The sequence below is a fragment of the Globicephala melas genome, chromosome 7 (genome assembly GCF_963455315.2).
Source record: "Globicephala melas chromosome 7, mGloMel1.2, whole genome shotgun sequence".
NCBI classification, from domain to species: domain Eukaryota; kingdom Metazoa; phylum Chordata; class Mammalia; order Artiodactyla; family Delphinidae; genus Globicephala; species Globicephala melas.
The window spans coordinates 54496969-54513519 of NC_083320.1; the positions used below are offsets into that span (position 1 = coordinate 54496969).

At 42.1% G+C, this 16551-nt stretch overlaps 1 protein-coding gene and 1 pseudogene across 1 annotated transcript in view; one reads left to right on the plus strand and one right to left on the minus strand.

The window, feature by feature from the left end:
• PJVK (pejvakin) overlaps nt 1-3190 on the minus strand; it is a 37989-nt gene extending 34799 nt beyond the window's left edge. Inside the window, exon 1 of the mRNA XM_060302206.1 lies at nt 2855-3190. The gene's annotated coding sequence lies outside the window, so the exon portion shown is untranslated. The remainder of the gene's footprint in view (nt 1-2854) is intronic.
• A 5404-nt stretch (nt 3191-8594) lies between these two features.
• On the plus strand, nt 8595-9010 carry LOC115848700 (protein FAM136A pseudogene; annotated as a pseudogene).
• The last annotated feature ends 7541 nt before the right edge of the window (nt 9011-16551 follow it).

The following is a 16551-nucleotide window of genomic DNA, read 5'->3' on the forward strand; positions in this document are numbered from 1 at the left end:
GCTGAATAAATGAAACTTAGGTAGACAGGTAAGAATACCTAAAATCATCAATCTGGGAAGAACTGAGCCTTCTGAGTCCAAATCCAGTGTTCTTTCCAGGACCTCATAGTATTTGATCACTCGGAGTCACTGTTCAACAGCATCCTTAATTCCAATGTTCTTTGCATCACACAGACTCTTTAAGCCTCAATTTCCTCACCAGTGAAATAGGGATAACCCGCTCTACCTTCCTCCCAGATCATTAGGAAGATTAAATGAGATAATGAATGTGCAAGTATTTTGAAAACCTTGAAGATACACACAGTGTAAGGCATTCTCCTTACAAAGCTATGATATTGGGATGACTCACTCAAACATAAATTCCTTCTATAACATTTCAACTGCCTTGAGGTACAGGCTTATGGGATCAGCAGAGTAAACATTAAAAACTCTGCCCCAGGGACTTCCCTGGTGGTCCAGTGGTAAAGAATCCGCCTTCCAATGCAGGGGATGCGGGTTCGATCCCTGGTCAGGGAACTAAGATCCCACATGCTTCGGGGCAACGAAGCCCACGCGCCATAGCCACAACTACTGAGCCCGTGTGCCTCAACAATAGAGCCTGCATGCAGCGCAGCAAACTACAGAGCCCACGCGCCCTGGAGCCCACACGCCACAACTAGAGAAGAGAAAACCTGCACGCCAAAACGAAGAGCCCGCACGCCGCAGCTAAAGATCCCGCATGCCTCAACGAAGATCTGGCGTGCCGCAGCTAAGACCTGACACAGCTGAAAAATAAGTAATAATTTCTAAAAAAAAAGTCTGGCCCAAGGAAAGGACCCAAGGTAATTTATGGCATTCTCTGAATCTCTACAGCACTTCCTCTTCTTACCATCTGCACTGTATTGTCTGATGATGGGCCTTTTTTCTTAACTGATACTGAGAACTTTGGTTGTTACTTAACAGTTTCGATCAGCACTGTCCAAAAAAAAGCCATAATGCAAATCACACATATAAATGTTCTAATAGACACACTGCTCATGGAGGATAATCTGCTTTATTCAAAGTCCACTGACTTAAGTGTTAATCTCATCCAAAACATACCTCCACAGAAACATCCAGAGTGATATTTGACCAAATAGCTGGGTACCATGGCCCAGCCAAATTGACACATAACAACCCTCACACCCCCTTGAATTTTATCTCATCTATTTCTTTCATTGGGAACTGCAGTTAACAGGTTATAATCACTGTTATCACTTTCTCACCTTATTCTTTCATCTTAATAACGATTTAATCCTACCATTCTGACAGGTTCCCTCAGGGTCATTCATGAGCTTCTCATTGCCATATAGAATGTAATTCTAGAACAGTGTTTCAGAAAGTGTGTTCCACAGCTTACTTTTAATAGCTTTTATACTACTAATAATAATTTTTAAAGATTCCATATATAAATACAGTTGGTAAACTCTGGGTTAAAGAAGTTTATTTATGATAGGTCTTATCAGGTCCCTTTAAAATATCACAGCTGGGATACAGTGAGTAGCATTTTCCAAATTTTTTTTTTTGTGGTGGTACGCGGGCCTCTCACTGTTGTGGCCTCTCCCGTTGCGGAGCACAGGCTCCGGACGCGCAGGCTCAGCGGCCAAGGCTCACGGGCCCAGCCGCTCCACGGCATGCGGGATCTTCCCCGACCGGGGCACGAACCCGTGTCCCCTGCATCGGCAGGCAGACTCTCAACGACTGCGCCACCAGGGAAGCCCTCCAAATTTATTTTGATGTCAGAATTCTTTAAATACCTTGTGGGATTAGCTGAGAGGAACCCACACTTTGGAAAACATTAATTTTACCTCAATCTGTAAGTTTTTATAATTCTTATTAGCTTATAGCACAGTTTTGACACAATGCATGCACCTTTTGTTTTTATTTTTTTCCTACCTTATTCCTAAGATCTTGTCTTACTCCTTCTGGGTATAAAGTGTATCACATCTTTTCACATGTCAAGCTTCCAGAATTGGTGCTGTACACACAGGATGTGTTCACATGAGTGAGCTTTACCTTGTTGCTGATCATTTAAAACTTAGCAACTGCCTTGAACCATAGAAACTTCAGCACATTGGTCACTAGGGGAAGACACACAGCACGTGGGCCACCCCTCTCCTCAAATCCTCCAAACTACTATTCCATCCACTCAAAAACCACACCCAGTCTTAGGCAGAAGATATGAGCTACCTTCTGCTTCGTCCTCTCGCGGTCAGTGAGCTCAGAGTGCAATCACAGGCAAAGCAGAGCTCATGCAAGAATGACCAAGCCGAGATCAAGCTGAAGGTCCACTGAATGTGGTAGACGTTAGAGTAAACCTCCCTTAGGCTTGTCCCCCACCCGGTTTAAAGAAATCATGTTTTCCCTTAGCATTTAATTTCAGGACCTGTAAATATTACTGCTTTTTAGGTAAACTGTATCATCCTAAATCAATTTACTCGGGTAATAAAAGATAATTCCATTAATATAAACTGCTCCAAGGGGATGCTGATCAAGCAATGAATTTTATTTCATTTGAAATGAGGTCAATATTTAATTTTGCATGTTAAGTAACCTTGACTTTACTCTTGAAGGGAGCCTGAGATAGACGAAAGGAAATTTCCTTTGCATTCATGTGAGAAACAAACTTCTTTTTTTTTAACACCCATATTCATCAGTGTGACCGTTAGTCCAAGAGGAGGCAATCGGTATCTTTACCAACAGAGCACCTTCCCTTTGAAGGACTAGTACTGGCCCCCTCTGTACAGTATTGTAAAACCTGAAGGAAAAACCATAGCCAAGTGCTACTACCAGGGCAAGATCGATATTTACTATACCTATTTCACAGTGAAGATACCTTTTCTGGAAAATTCCTCACAAGAAAACTGAAATTCAAGCTGCCGCTCTTTCTTCAGCCACCACTGCTCAATCCTGCCTTGTGTGAGCCTGACGTTCGTTCTCTCCCTTTTTCAACAAACGATGTCAGAGACCAGGACGGCCATGCTGGGGATGGGAGAGGCTGCGGGGGGCAGACCAGGCTTCCATGTATCGGGACCCTCGAGAAATCCTTTAGGAAGGGAGGGGTCGGGTAGGACATGCAGGTGCGGGAGTCTGGGGGACAGTAGGTCCCAGGGCGAGCCACAGGGAGCAGCGGCACGAACCGGGAGCAGGGCCCGGAGACTCCGCCCTCCTAGCCGACAGCAACCCTTGGGAAGGCAGCCCTAGAGTACTGCTCCTTGAGGGGCGGGGTCGCCGGGTTGGGAGGCGGGGAGCTGGGAGGGCTTTGGGGCCGAGAACGAGAGGACTGGCCCAAGGGATTGGAGTGGGCGTGGCAACTGCTTGGAAACGAAGAGCTGGGAGCAGTGAGCCCCTGGGGAACTAAGATAGTAGATGTGCAAGGGGTGCGGGATGAGGGAGGAGAGGGCATGGGGAGGAAACGTACACAGTTTAGAAACTGCTGGGGAAAGAATGAGTCTTAATAATTAGGGAACACCACCAGAAGATTAGAAATCGAAACACAACTTCATTCCAGCAAAATAGATTTGCACTTGTCCAATGGAAGACAGGAAAAGGGGAAAATAATTTTTTTAAATGTATGGTTGGTAAAAAATAAATAAGATAAACAATGTAATATTTGGGTTAAAGACAAAATTATAAGCAAAAATTCCCAAATATTTAGTGCTGAATGACATGAAACCACATGTGAACATTTTTGCAACACAACAAGCAGTACCTAAAGAGAAATATAACTCTAAGTATATTTGAATAAAAATACAAGAAAAATAATCTCAGAAATCAGAGATTACAGAAGGCTAACAAATAGAGCAAAGAGAACAAGGAGGGACATAAGGGCAAACAAAAAAAAATCAAGAAAAAGAGCAAAAATATTGGGGATTATCAGTGAAACCACAGACAATCCTACTACACAGACCTCTGGCAGAATTTGTTAAGAGAAAAACAAACCATCCTAGAGAGAGAAGAGGCAAAGAAACAAAATGTGTAATAAAAAGTGGAAAATAATTGCAGACACAGAAAATTTTAAGAAAAGGTAAACCCATATGAGCAACTGTGCAGCAAGAACTTTCAGCACCTGGATGAAATTGACACATGTTAACAACGTGTAACCCATGTAACCCCAGACATCTGAATAGACTACTGACCATTAAAGTAATTGAACTGGATATGGAAACCTCAAAAAAAATTAAAAAGCTCAGGTCTGAACAATCTTAGAGATGAGTTGAATCAAAGTTTCAAAGAACAAATGATTCCTCTTTTGTATGAATTGTTCCAAAAAATAGATGGAATGAAAATGATTCAACTATTTTGTAGCAACTACTATTATATAACCTTGAAATTGAACCAGATAAGGAAAAGAAAAGACAGTTTAGTATAAGACAGTTAGAAAACTGTCTTTTCTATACTTAGAAAAGACAGTTTAAGAAAAGACAGTTATAGACAATTTCTTTTATGAATCCAGTGGGGCTAAAGATTTTCAGTAAAAGTTAATTATGTTGCTGTATTGTTTCATTTTAACAGGAGTTTTTAAAAAATATATTATAACTGTATGGACACTATACTGTGAACTCAGTGAAGACAAAGACCAGTCCACCTTGCTTTCTATTTTAATGGCAGCACCTGGAACAGTTCCTGATAATTTGTAAGCACTCAATAAATACTGGTAGAATGAAAAAGTGAATTCCTAAGGCCCACTTTTCTGTCTAGCATGAATTTATTCAACAATCTTTAAACTTGTCTGTGGTAGGTAGAATAATGGCCCCTCAAAGATGTGCACAGGCCTGACCCTGTGAATATGTTAGGTTACATGGCAAAAGCGAATTAAGGTTGCTAATCAGCTGACTTTAAAATAGGACAATAGGGCTTCCCTGGTGATGCAGTGGTTAAGAATCCACCTCCCAATGCAGGGGACACAGGTTCAAGCCCCGGTCCAGGAAGATCCCACATGCTGTGGAGCAACTAAGCCCATGTGCCACAACTACTGAGCCTGCGAGCCACAATTACTGAGCCCACGTGCCACAACTACTGAAGTCCACATGCCTAGGGCCCATGCTCTGCAACAAGAGAAGCCACCGCAATAAGAAGCCCACACACTGCAATGAAGAGTAGCCCCTGCTCACCACAACTAGAGAAAGCCCGTGTGCAGCAACAAAGACCCAACACAGCCAAAACTAAATAAATAAAAATAAATAAAATTTTAAAATAATAATAAAATAAAATAGGACAATATCCCGGATTATCCAGATGGGCCCAATGTAAACACAGGTGTTCTTAAAAGAGGAAAGATCTTCTACAACTAAAGACAAAAAAGAAGGAACCAAAACAAGTTGGGTAGCAGAGGTGGACTCATGATATAATCAAGTCCCATACCCCTGGGCAACCCACAGACTGGAGAATAATTATACTACAGAGGTTCTCCCATAGGAGTGAGAGTTCTGAGCCCCATGCCAGGCTCCCCAGCCCAGGGATCCTGCACCAGGAAGATGAGCCCCCAGAGCATTTGGCTTTGAAGGCCAGTGGGGCTTAATTTTTGGAGCCCCATAGGACTGGGGGAAAGAGAGACTAACCTCTTAAAGGGTGCACACAAAATCTCACAGATCCAGGGCAAAGCAATAATTTGCTAGGAGCCTGGGCCAGACCTACCTGCTGGTCTTGGAAAGTCTCCCAGAGAGGTGGGCTGGGGTGGGGCTAGGGGATTGGAGGGGTAGTGGTGGGGGGTGGGAGTGAGGGGATGGGGGTGGCTGTGGCTCACCCTGGGGGACACAGACACTGGCAGCAGCCATATTTGGCTGTGTTACACATTCTACTGTGTAACACTGATGCTGGCGGCCGCCATCTTCAGATCCTCCCTCTAGCTCATTAGCGCCAAGACCTTGCCTCACCCAACAGGCTGTAGGTACCTCTAGACATGCCCCTAGACACGGCCCTGCCCACAAGAGGGCCAAGACCCAGCTCCACCCACCACTGGACAGGCACCAGCCCTGCCCTCCAGGAAGCCTACACTAACCTCTAGACCAGCTTCAACCACCAGGGGGCAGACACTAGACCCAAGAAGACTACAATCCCACAGACTGTGGACTCAGCCTGCCCACAGTAGGCCAGACCCTACTTGGGACCACCTGGGCCCTGGCCCTGCCCACTAGCAGGCCAATACAAGCTTCAGGACACCCTGGACCTCATACCCGACCAACAAGGTGTTGGTGGGAGGAACCAACACCTCCCCACCAGAAATCTGACAGCAGCTATGGGATCCCAGGGTGCTGAAGCCAGCTCTAGGACCCGGCTCTGCGTACCAGTGTCCAGCACTAACCCCAGGACCTGGCTTCACCTGCCAATGGCGGGGGCAACAGCTCTGGAGTGTTCTGGACCCTGACTCTGCCCACCAGTGAGCCAGCACTAGCCCCAGGGCCCCCTAGGATTCCACAACCAGCTGCCTCATGACAAGGCCCCCCTAACCAGCAGCATCTGCACAAGGCAGGGCCTGACAGTCAACAGGGTTAGGGGCCAACCAAACCTACCAGACCACACACATAGTCAGCCCACTACAACAGAAGGACCCATGAAGCCCTCTTAGGGGTAATCCCTAGAGCCTGGGTGATGAGAGGGGAGAGCACTGCTGGGATGCATAGGACGTCTCCTACAGAGGGCCCCTTCTCCAAGGTAAAGAAACTAACTTACCACATACATAAAAATACAAATAGCAATTTAGAAAAAAATGAGGCAACAGAGGAACATGTTCAAGATGAAGGAACAACATAAAACCCCAGAAAAAGAACTAAGCCAAGTGGAGACAGGCAATCTACCAGAGAAAGAGTCCAGAGTAAAGGTGATGAAAGAACTCGGGAGAAGAATGGATGCACAGCGCAAGAAGTTAGAAGTTTTTAACAAAGAGTTAGAAAATGTAAAGCACAACCAAACAGAGATGAAGAATACAATAACTGAAATGAAAAATACACTAGAAGGAATCAACAGTAGACTAAATGATACAGAGGAATGGATCAGGGAGCTGGAAGACAGAGTAGTGGAAACCACTGCCGCTGAACAGAAAAAAGAATGAAAAGAAATGAGGACAGTTTAAGAGACCTCTGGGACAACATCAAGTGCACTAATATTTGCATTATTGGGGCCCCAGAAGATGAAGAGAGAGAGAAACATATTTATTTGAAACAAGATGAAGAGAGAGAGAAACATATTCTGAGAACATATTTGAAAATATAATAGCTGAAAACTTCCCTAACCTGGGAAAGAAAAAAGTCACCCAAAGTCCAGGAAGTGCAGAGTCCCATACAGTGTGGGACTGTACCTCTGTACCCAATGAGGAACACACCAAGACACACTGTAATTAAAATTACAAAAATTAAAGATAAAGAGAGAATATTAAAAGCAGTGAGGGAAAAGCAACAAATAACATACAAGGGAACACCCACAGGCTGTATCAGCTGATTTTTCAGCAGAAAATCTGCAGGCCAGAAGGGAGTGGCACGATATAGTTAAAGTGATAAAAGGGAAAAGCCTACAAGAAGAATACTCTACCCAGCAGGGTTCTCATTCAGATTTGATGGAGAAATCAAAAGCTTTACAGACACGCAAAAGCTAAAAGAGTTTAGCACCACCAAACCAGTTTTACAACAAATGGTAAAGGAATTTCTCTAGGTGAAAAAGAAAAGGCCACAACTAGAAACAAAATGAAAAACTCACCAGTAGAGGTGAGCTCACACACAAAGTTAGCAGGAAAGTTAAAAGTATTAAAATCACCTATATCCACAAATAAGCAGTTAAGAGATACACAAAACAAATGTAAAATACAATATAAAAAAACAGTAATCAAGAGGGGAGGAGAGTACAAATGCAGAGTTTAAAAATGCATTTGAAATTAAGAGATCAGCAACTTAAAACAATCATGTATATACAGATTGCTATATAAAAACCTCATGGTAAGCACAGACCAAAAACCTGTCGTAGATACACACACACACACACAAAATTAATCCAGACTTAACATTAAGATAGTCATCAAATCACAAGAGAAGAGAACAAAAGAAGAAAGGTTAAAATCAAAAAGGGAGGAAGCCCTTCTCTCACCACACTCTTCTAATAAATCCAAGTCTCTTAAAGTTCTAGACTTTGATTCAGGATTCAAGGCGTAGAATTTGGCTCAGAATTAAAAGTCATAGAATTTAATTCATGCAACTTTCTTCACTTGTGTCACACATGTTGGTGGTGGTCTTAATAGAAATGGACTACGATGCACTGGGTAGCAATAATATCACATAATACTGATTAACCAGATCAGAAAAAACATATTCCACTGGACAAACCAGTATACCTACCAGTCTAAACATCACTATTTTCAAACTGCCCATCTTGTAACAGTCCATAACATTTATCAACTCTTTGAAGCCTGAAATCTTATGTATTATTTACTTATTTTATATTATTTATTAAATAAACAATTTGTTTATTTAAAGAAAGAGAACAAAAGACAGCAAAAAAAAAAAAAGCCCTACAAAAACAAACTCAAAACACTTAACAAGGGGAGTCCACGTGGGCACCGGCGCTGCAGGTAGCAGGGTGGGGTTGTCATGGCGGAGCTGCAGCAGCTCCGAGTGCAGGAGGCAGTGAACTCTATGGTGAAGAGGCTGGAGAGAGAGAACATTGGAAGATGCAGGGCCTCATGTTCCGGTGCATCACCGGCTGTTGTGAGGACAGCCAGGCCACCATGCAGCAAGTGCACCAGTGCACTGAGCGCTGCCATGCACCTCTGGCTCAACGCCAGGCCCTGGTGACCAGCGAGTTGCAGAAGTTCCAGGACCGCCTGGAATGGTGCACTATGCATTGCAACGACAAAGCCAAAGATTCAGTAGATGCGGGGAGTAAAGAGCTTCAGGTGAAGCGGCAGCTGGAGAGTTGCGTGACCAAGTGTGTGGATGAACACATGAACCTCATCCCAGTCATGACCAAGAAGATGAAGGAGTCTCTCTCAACCATTGGGAAATAGATGTCTGCTATTGGCCATCGGGGCTGAAGGCAGGAATGTATTTAAAAAGAGGAATGGGGATTTGGGTTTTCTAAGGAAAGTTTATGAATGAGGAAATTAAGAATGGCAGCAAGTTTAAGGCCTATGTCACTTGCCTCTGGACACTGGTTCCTTTGTGTTTGAATCCTAGAAAGTGGAAAAACCTGGTGCTAAAATTTGGGTCAGAGATAGCACAGGAGAGTTTTTTTGAGCCTGAATTTCATGTGAATTTCATGTGAATTTCATGAGCCTGAATTTCAAGTGCTTTTCCTGGCAACAGGGAGCCTCCCTTGTACCAAACCAGAGCCCTCCAAGGTACCAGATTCTCTTAGTACACAGATACCAGCAGGCTGGCAGGTTCACCTGACCTGCTTATGAGCTGGTGGAATGTGAGGAGAGGTGTTTCTATTTATTGCCAATCTCCTGTTTACCAGAAGGATCACTACAACATTTTCCACAAACTGGAAACAAAATCCATGAGGTCACTAATTTAGAAGGGGAAAGGGGGCTTCTGGGGATTTGTTTTGCTTGGTTTTGTTTTACATACAAGGGCATGAAATTACTTTTAAGATGTAGAGTTGGGAGAGGTAGTTTGGATAAAAATTTTGAAAGGGTCCTTGCGGATATTCATTTCTGCCGTCAAAATGTGGATGCACATTTCTTAAAATTCTCACACATGACATCTTTCAGCCTGGAGACCCTGCGAAAATATAAGAAGTGCTATCATACTGGTAGGGGAAGCACACCTTCCCTCTAACTGGCAGCCATGATGAGCCCTGAGGCTGTCTGCAGCAGAGTCAGCTGAGTGACAAGACAATCTTGCAGTGACACTCACCCTTGAAGGGAAAGGGGATTGTGATTGTGCTATATGCCAGTATTAGAAATGAACAGCAAAAGAGGAACTGTTAGCTGCTTAATTAAGAGTTATGAAGTACTGGCTTTGGAAAAATCTGGTTTTCATAAAACAAGTAGAATGAAAGCCTAAACTCAGTATTGCTTACTTTGCCCCCTGTAATAACAGAGCTCTGTTGAAACAATCCCTTGGCAACACAAAGGTCAAAGGAGAAAAAGTCAGCAACTCAGGGTCAAGCTGTGACTCCTTTAGAGCAAAAAATGGGACAGCCCTACGTTACCAAATACCACTTTTGCAACATGCATTGTTCCTGCCCCAGTTCTGGCACCTTATCGTTTTATTAAGGACCTTGTGTTTTTACCAACTTATTACTTGATAATATAGCCTGTCTGTTTGCTGCTTCAAGACTGTGATATATTTTCCTAGTGGTTTGGTTTTAAAAATAAATAAGACTTAATTTTTCTTCCAAAAAAAGAAAAAAAAAATTTAACAAAATGTCTATTAGAACATTGGAGGGCATTATGCTAAGTGAAATAAGTCAGACAGAGAAAGACAAATCCTGTATGATATCACTTACATGTATAATCTAAAAAATACAAAAAACTAGTGACTATAACAAAAAAGAAGCAGACTCACAGATATAGAGAACAAACTAGTAGTTACCAGTGGGTAGAGGGAAGGGGGGGAGGGCAAGATACGGGTAGGGGATTTAAAAAAAAAATTTTTTTTTTTAAAAGGAAAAAAAGAGAGTTGGTAGTTGAGACACACTGCAGCCATAAATTTTAGATGTTTTTAGATTCCAGTTTGAGGGTAAGGAGACTAACTTTTTCCCAAGAGAAGTGTAAATCTTCTGTCTGAATTTGGAGGGAAAAGCCTGCTGATGCAATCTGGCCTTGGCCAGAGGCAATACTACCAGTTATGCCCTCACAGCGTGATACTGGGTGATATGCATGGAGAGAATCTGAGCTATGTTTTATGGTTTACGGTTGGGCAAATTAGGCATTTGACAGGCAAGGGAATATTGTTTGGAACTTTGCTCAATAGGAGGCCATCATTACCAAAGACTCGATGCCAAAGAGAAAGCTTGTTAATTCAGCTTTCCTTGATGGCTAATAACTTCTAATAGTCATTATATGGGTTACTTGGTCCTGCTGGGTCCCAGCATGTAAGCTTCTTTCTGATCAAAGTTACCCCCATGGGTAGGCTGTGGTTAAACGTTTTAATTTCTGTCTCCATGAAGTTCTGTTATCCTAGTCCAAGAGATTGAATTGGCAGTCTCTAACTTCCTTACCTTTTTTTCAACACAAGAATATAATTTTAAGAAACCTTTTGCTTTGAAGTAATTATAGATTCACAGGAAATTGTAAAGATAGTAGAGAGAGGTCCCCTGTACCTTTCACTCAGTGTCCCTAAATGGTTACATCTTACATAAATATAGTACATTAGCAGAACAAGGAAATTAACAATGGTTCAACATGTATATACATCTAATTTTTAAATTTAAAGTATACACAACATAAAATTTACCATCTTAACCATTTTTAGGTATACAGTTCAGTAGTGTTAAGTACATTCACATTGTTGTGCAACCAATCTCCAGAACTCTTTTCACCTTGCAAAACTGAAATTCTCTACCCATTAAAGACTAACTCCATAGATAGCTAGTGGGAAGCAGCCGCATAGCACAGGGAGATCAGCTCCGTGCTTTGTGGCCACCTAGAGGGGTGGGATAGGGAGGGTGGGAGGGAGACACAAGAGGGAGGAAATATGGGGATATATGTATATGTATAGCTGATTCACTTGGTTATAAAGCAGAAACTAACACACCATTGTAAAGCAATTATACTCCAATAAAGATGTTAGAAACAAAACAAAACAAACAAAACACTAACTCCCCATTCTTCCCTCCCCACAGCCTCTGGGAACCAACCTTGTACCTTCTGTTTCTATAAATTGTATAGATGACTTATGTAAGTAGAATCAGACAGCATTTGTCTTTTTGTGACTGTTTTAATTCACTTAGCATAATGTTCCCAAGGTTCATCCATGCTGTACAACGTATCAGAATGTATTTCCTTTTTAAGGCTGAATAATATTCCATTGTACATACATACTCCATTTTGTTTATCTATTAATCTGCTGATGGGCACTTGGGTTGCTTCCACCTTTTGGCTATTGCGAATAATATTGCTACGAACATGGGTGTACAAATATCTTTGAGACCCTAATTTCAACTACTTTGGATATTGTTAGGGGCTGAATGGTGTCGCCCTTAAATTCATATGTTAAAGTCCTAACCCCCAGAATATCAGAATGTGACTGTATTTGAAGATAATTCCTTTTAAGAGGTAAGTTAAATCTAATCCAATCTGGCTGGTTTCCTTATAAAAAGGAAATTTGGACACACTGAGAGACATTTTCTGAAATGTATATTTTTTAGTATGGTCTTAATATTTTTCATTCTTTTTTCTTAAAATTGCCTACAATATTCTTTGAAGTTGCAGTTTACAATAAGTACATTTAGATTGTTGACATCTTCAATTGCTTCTTCCTCATAGACCATAATATTTTCAATTGAGAAACTACTTTCTCTGCAACTGCTGAGGTACTTGGTAATTTGGGGCAAATTCTAAATGGAGGATATTCTAAAATCTAACACTGGGGCTTCCCTGGTGGTGCAGTGGTTGAGAGTCCGCCTGCCGATGCAGGGGACACAGATTCGTGCCCTGGTCCGGGAGCATCCCACATGCCACGGAGCGGCTGGGCCCGTGAGCCATGGCCGCTGGGCCTGCGCGGCCGGAGCCTGTGCTCCACAGCGGGAGAGGCCACAGCAGTGAGAGGCCCGCGTACCGCAATAAAAAAAAAATCTAACACTGTTTTTGTTGTGAAATGTGTAAAATTTCAGCACAATATTTTCACAGGTACTGTCCCTTTGTTATCGATCCTATTGCCTTAAGCAACAAAAAGGATTTATAAGACAAAATGTGTCCAATAAATGGTCTCTATAATTCTTTAGAAAATTTTGCCAGATTTTGATGCTGCAAAACCATTGGTTGTTCTTGTTCATTCCATTCAGATAAAAAAAATGTAAAGGTTCTTCTTACAAGTCCAGATGCTCCAAAGCTCAGTTAGAGAATTTAAAAGTTACATCTACATTGTTTGAGCTCTCAGCATTCAATTTGTTCAGTTTCTTCCTTGTGCTTGAAGGGATAAAATTCAGTGTCTTCCTGTTTGGAAGTTTTCTTTTCAATAATTGCAACTCACTGAAAACTTCAAAAGCTGGAGTTTTTGGCAGTCTACTCATTGAATATTTAGATTAACAATTTCCAATTGATTTTGAGCAAAGTGAAACCAAAATTTAGAGAACTTGTTATAAAAATGTTTGATACCATTGCATGATACCTAGAATGATTTACAAAGTAGTACTTCAAAGTACTACTCAAAAATATTAAAATTCAAATGATGATATATAGTAAAAATAGAATATAACCATTGGAAAACTGTGAATTTTTTTTTTTTTTTTTTGCGGTACGCGGGCCTCTCACTGTTGTGGCCTCTCCCGTTGCGGAGCACAGGCTCCGGACGCGCAGGCCCAGCGGCCATGGCTCACGGGCCCAGCCGCTCCGCGGCATGTGGGATCTTCCCGGGCCGGGTCACGAACCCGTGTCCCCTGCATCGGCAGGCGGACTCTCAACCACTGCGCCATCAGGGAAGCCCACAATTTACATATTCTTCATTAACTTTACTGAGAAACAGAAATTCAGTACTTAACTTTTAGTCCTGGTTACTGCTATGCAAATCCTTTTCTATCAACCTTTGAATTCTATGAATGATTTTTCACCTAATAGTAAAATTTTCTTCCTGGTATTGAATGGTACCTACTAATTTCTCTAAACATTGATAAGTGGTCACAGCAGAACCTGAAGAATCTGTCTCGTTATGTAACATGGCAAGAAAATTCCTATTTCATGCTTTGACGACTCATCAAGGAAAGACAACCACTTGGAATAAAGAGCCCTCACAGATAAATGCATTAATACAATGGTTATGAGCAGTAATATACAGGTGGCAAAGGTAGTGTGGACGACAAAAAGTACAGATTTACATTCTCTGTTATCATTTAGAAATGCTTTTTGAAGACTCTCGCGTTGTTTGGATTTTTGCCAAGGGAAAACATGTAACAGAAAAATAAAAACCCACTACCTTTAAACATCAGTATTTTTGTTTCACTAACAGGTCATCAAAACAGAACCCACTTGTACTGGCAGAAGTGTTCAGATTTCTACTCCTGGTGGTAGACAACAGATGCCACTCACTCAGCACTAACCATTCCCAGCTCTGGCCTCAGCACAGAAGACATATTCCCTGTCCATTCCGATTTGTGTAAGAATGTCGTTAGCCGGGTGTACAGGCATGTACTTGCTCCCAGGGAGTTTCCATAACATCTCTATATTCTCACTCTTAAATAAGAGCTTTATTTCAGATTCATACAGGCTCTTTTGTGTTTTTTTGTGACATTTTCCTCCTGCTCCCCAAGGATGAAATTGATGAGAAGGTACCTTTTTTTTTTTTTAAAATCTCAATTGGCTCATTTAGGCAACAAGTTCACGTGCTAATGAGAATAGAAGGTGAGTTTGTTTAGAGAGGAGGGCTGAGAGAAGGATTTTATGATTGACAAACAACTGGACTTTTCCATTGAAAACAAATATTCTTCTCCTTTCAAGTTAAGTATATTAGAGGATTCTGGTTTTCATACTGCTTTAAACCAGGGTTTAGCTGAGATAGGATTTTGTTGTTCCAAAGTCAGATCATTTTAGGGCCACCTGAAATTGCTGAAGTCATCCAGGTCACTGCACTAACATGAGTCTAAATTTAAATGATACCTTTAGTCACTCATCATTATAATAGTGACCAGATGCAGTACAGTGTGATGGAAAAACCTAAAGAAGAAGCTAGAGGCAGGCCATCTATGTGGTTTTCTATGTTCCCGCTTTCTCTGTCTTTAGAGGTATATGCCTTACTGGATGAGTCTGTGAGGAATGGAAACAACTGGTTTCCCCTCCAGTTGTTACCTGTTGTATTTTCCCATTTAACTGAATTAATCATTTTCATGGAAACCTTTATTAAAAATAGTTTCAAAACAGACTTGCTTGCATGATTTTAATGTAAGGAAAAAATTCAGTTATTTTCTTCAGATACTTTCATTTTCTTCTGTCTGCAAGCTCCAAGTGGAGCTGTATTCATTTATTCATTCAATAAATATTTCTTGCATATGTACAATATGCCAAGCGCTGTTTTAAGTAAAGATGACAGATTTGTAAGAGAATCATCTTAGATGTCTCAGCTCTAGCAACTGGCTAAATATTCAATCCCATGTTATTTAACGACAGCACTTAAACTTCCCCCACCTTTGCACTGTGCAACTCACCTCCTCCTGCTTTGTGAATACCACTGGGGTAGGCTGAATAACGCCCCCGAGGATGTCCTTGTTCTATTCCTCGGAATCTGTCAATGTTACTTTAAATGGCAAAAGGGACTTTGCAGATAATTACATTAAGGATCTTGAGTTGAGGAGATTATCCTGGATTATCTGGGTGGGCCTTAAATGAAATCACAGCATTTTAATAAAAGAAAGGAGGCAAATTTGACTACAGAAGCAGAGATTAGAGAGATGTGGCCACAAGCCAAAGAATGCAGACAGCCACCAGAAGCTGGAAGAGACAAGGAACAGATTCTTCCCCAGAGCTTCCAAAAGCAACCGGCCCTGTCAACATCTTGATTTTAGCCTTGTAAAGACTCATTTTGGACTTCTGGCCTCTAATACAGTAAAGAATAAATATCTTTGTATTAAGCCATTAAGTCTGTGGCAACTTGTTAAAGCACCAGTAAGAAACTAATACAGGTACAGGCCTAGGTTTTGAGTATAATTGTACTTTATAGAAGTGGAGTCTAGGATGTATCTAAAAGCACTAATGTCATCCATGAGATAGCAGTTTTGCAAATTTCCCCCACTGACTAGAAAAAAGGAAATTTTCTTCTTTATGGTTCCCCAAATCTACTGAGAAGCCAGTACAATGTGAGACGGCACTTTGGGGACAGATAGGCTTTTCCAGAATTTGTCAAATCTGAAGCGCGCATAATATACCTGCATGGATTTGTTGTCAGGATTTGTCCCAGATGCTAACAAATGAAAGAAAAAGCATCTAAATCAATAACCTCAGGGCTTCTGTTGAGCTGCACCTCACAGGCCTGCAAGCCCTGTACTTGTCCAGACTCAAGGCAGAAGGGAGAGCTGGAGTCAGCGACAGAGACACCAGTGGTTTAGCGGACGGGGGTTGGGGTGGGGTAGGGGGGTTGCTTACCTGTCTCAAGCGACGTCCCCGAGGGACCCGCCACCGTGTGCGCAGGTAGCGGCCATCTTTGCTCCCAGAGGGTGGGGGGAGCTTGCCTGTTATAGGCGGAATTGACGTCAGCTTGGCTCATCGGTTACCAGGGAAACTAGCAGAGGAGCCCGCCCCTCACCGTGCCTTTGATAAGCTCTCCAGGTGTAGAGACTCTGATCTAAAGATTAGAACAATCACTAGCTGGGGCCTGGTGCAAGTGTGTAGGAAGGTCAGTCAGGTGAGTTGGGTGTAGGTGAAGCAGACGTTGATGGAGCAGGGGATGGACT